This window comes from Meriones unguiculatus, chromosome 9 (genome assembly GCF_030254825.1).
Source record: "Meriones unguiculatus strain TT.TT164.6M chromosome 9, Bangor_MerUng_6.1, whole genome shotgun sequence".
NCBI lineage: Eukaryota > Metazoa > Chordata > Mammalia > Rodentia > Muridae > Meriones > Meriones unguiculatus.
In genome coordinates, this window is record NC_083357.1 from 70,784,654 (window position 1) to 70,787,651 (window position 2,998).

The following is a 2,998-nucleotide window of genomic DNA, read 5'->3' on the forward strand; positions in this document are numbered from 1 at the left end:
ATAATTTCATTTAAGATATATGTTTATATATATAATATGTATTACACATAATTTTAGGTAAATATAAAATAATATGGCTCATTGGGGCTTTAAAAAATACCCTTAATGTTATTTATCCCTCCCCTCCTCATCTCTTTCCTTATTGACTTCCCTGTCTCCTCTCCAATTAAAGACCCTCTCCCAAAGTTTCCCACTTTTCCATTTTATTTTGTCTTCACTTTGAGGGAAGAAATCTTCATTATTCATTACTATAACCTCAACACCTAAGGTTCCTGGCATACTTAGAAACGGGATAGTATGCCGTTTGGAAGAAGGAGAAAACAGGGAACAGTACAGGAGCCTACCACAGAGGGCCTTTGAAAGACTCTACGCAGAAAGGTATCAAAGCAGATGCTGAGACTCATTGCCAAATTTTGCACAGAGTACAGAAAATCTTATGAAAGAAGGGAGAGATAGAAAGACCTGGAGGGGACAGGAGCTCCACAAGGAGCAACAGAACCAAGAAATCTGGGCCCAGGAGACTTTTCTGAGACTGATACTCCAACCAAGGACCATGTGTAGCAATAATCTAGAACCCCCACACAGATGTAGCCCATGGCAGCTCAGTCTCCAAGTGGGTTCGCTCGTAGTGGGAACAGGTACTGTCTCTAACATGAACTCAGTGGCTGGCTCTTTGATCACCTCCCCCTGAGGGGGAAACAGCCTTACCAGTCCACTGAGGAAAACAACACAGCCAGTCCTGATGAGACCTGATAGGCTAGGGTCAGAGGGAAGGGGAGGAGGACCTCCCCTATCAGTGGACTTGAAGAGGAACATGGAAGGAGATGAGGGAGGGTGGGTGGTATTGGGAGGGGGTGAGGAAGGGGGCTACAGCTGGGATATAAAGTGAATGAACTGTAATCAATAAAAAAAATAAATTTTTTAAAAAGATAGAAATTCGTACCAGGATAGTGAGGGAAAAAAAAAAGAGAGAAAAAAGAAAAAGTATAAAAGCCCCAAATAAAACACCATGATAATATTAGGGCTAGAGAAAATCAATTAAGAGTATATATTGCTGTTGAAAAGGACTCAAGTTTGGTTCCCAATACCCATGTTGGGTGGCTCCTGATATCATGTAACTCTACTTTCAGGGGATCTGAATCTTACTTCTGGATTCTGAGGGTAATACACTCAGAGTGCATGAATAGTAGAATTAACAAAAGTCACTCACGTGGGGCCACCATGAGTGATACAGCTCACTGTGGCATGTCTTCTTTAGAAAGTACACCCCTGTGCACACTATGAGTGTTCGGAGGCCTGCCTGAATTATGAGAAAACAAGCTCTCATCTGCTCTAATCAATTTCAAAATATGAAGATTCCTAGCTGTTTTTTTTTTTCTCATGGTAGATTATTTATTTTATACAACAAATTTAGCCAAAAGACATAGCTTGCCATGGATCCGATTGTTATTCCTGGTATATTAGTCAAGTGGGGTTCAGAATAAAATTTAAATGTAATGATTCAGCAAACAGTCTTTAGGGAGCAGGAGGTCTCTTGTCTCTGGTGTATAATCCCGTACTGAAGCCACGATCACCTTACAACTCCATGCTGGCTGCAGGACCACCAGATTCTGTTTGTGTGGTGGGCATCCCCGAGACAAACAGGGGCAGGTAAAAACCCTAACAGGTCATCCTAGGAGGACTCTATGGGCAGTTGGATTCTTTCATTCATTCTTCTGTCTTCTAATGATTCTTGTTTCTTTCTACTTCCTCTTCTCTATTTGATTAAAGATGCTAAACTCGCATACTTAATAAATCCATACAAAACTTATCAGTTGACACTATTAAACAGAATTAAGGATAAAGAAATAAAATTGCTTCATATTTTTTTCAGTGCATGTGAATTATCTTATGCCTAATTGGTTTCAATGGATGTTGATCCAAGTACGCACCATTTCCTAATGGAGTCTTCTAAGTGCTGGCATCCAATGACCTCTCATATCTGTTCTTTTATTCATATTTTATTTTTATTTTTTATTTATTACAAATTATTCATTTTGTATCTCAGCTGTAGCCACCTCCCTCATTCTCTCCCAACCTCACCCTCCCTTGCTCTTCTGCTCCAAAGCCCCTCGTCTAGTGGACTGATAGGGGAGATCCTCCTCCCCTTCCCTCTAACCCAAGCCTATCAGGTCTCATCAGAACTGGCTGCATTGTCTTCCTCTGTAGCATGGTAAGGCTGCTTCCCCCTTAGGGGGAAGTGATCAAAGAGCCAGCCACTGAGTTCATGTCAGAGACAGTACCTGTTCCCCTTACTCGGAAACTCACTTGGACATTGGGCTGCCATGGGCTACATATGTGCAGGGGTTCTAGGTTATCTCTGTACATGCCCTTTGGTTAGAGTATCAGTCTCAGAAAAGTCCCCTGGGCCCAGATTTCTTGGTTCTGTTGCTCCTGTCCCCTCCAGGTCTTTCTATCTCCCCCTTCTTTTATAAGATTCTCTGCACTCTGCCCAAAGTGTGGCTATGAGTCTCAGCATCTGCTTTGAAACCCTGCTTTGATACCCTGTAGAGTCTTTCAGAGGCCCTCTGTGGTAGGCTCCTGTCCTGTTCCCTGTTTTCTCCCTCTTGTGAGAAAAATGGCAGAGGAGAGACAGAGAACAGAAAAAGTTAAAAACCACAAGTCCGTGTTACTAAAAGCTAATTAGAAATCATCTTATCTAAAAGAAATACTCAGATAAATGCATGGCGATAGGGAAAACACAGGAAAGTCTGAAGTACCCAGCTCAACTTTGCCACCACTATCTAATGTACAACTTAATACTTAGTAGTTTGGATGTCTGCTATCTTCATAAATGTACTTGACATCATTTACTAGGAGATAAAAATCGAAATGTAAAATGGTCTGGGTAAGAGAGCACTGCTTCTAAAGACTCAGCCAGAGCACTAGAGTTAGAATTTCCTGCCTGGCTGTTTTTGATGCTGCCTCTTGCTTCTCTTGGGAGCTCCTGGCTCAGTGT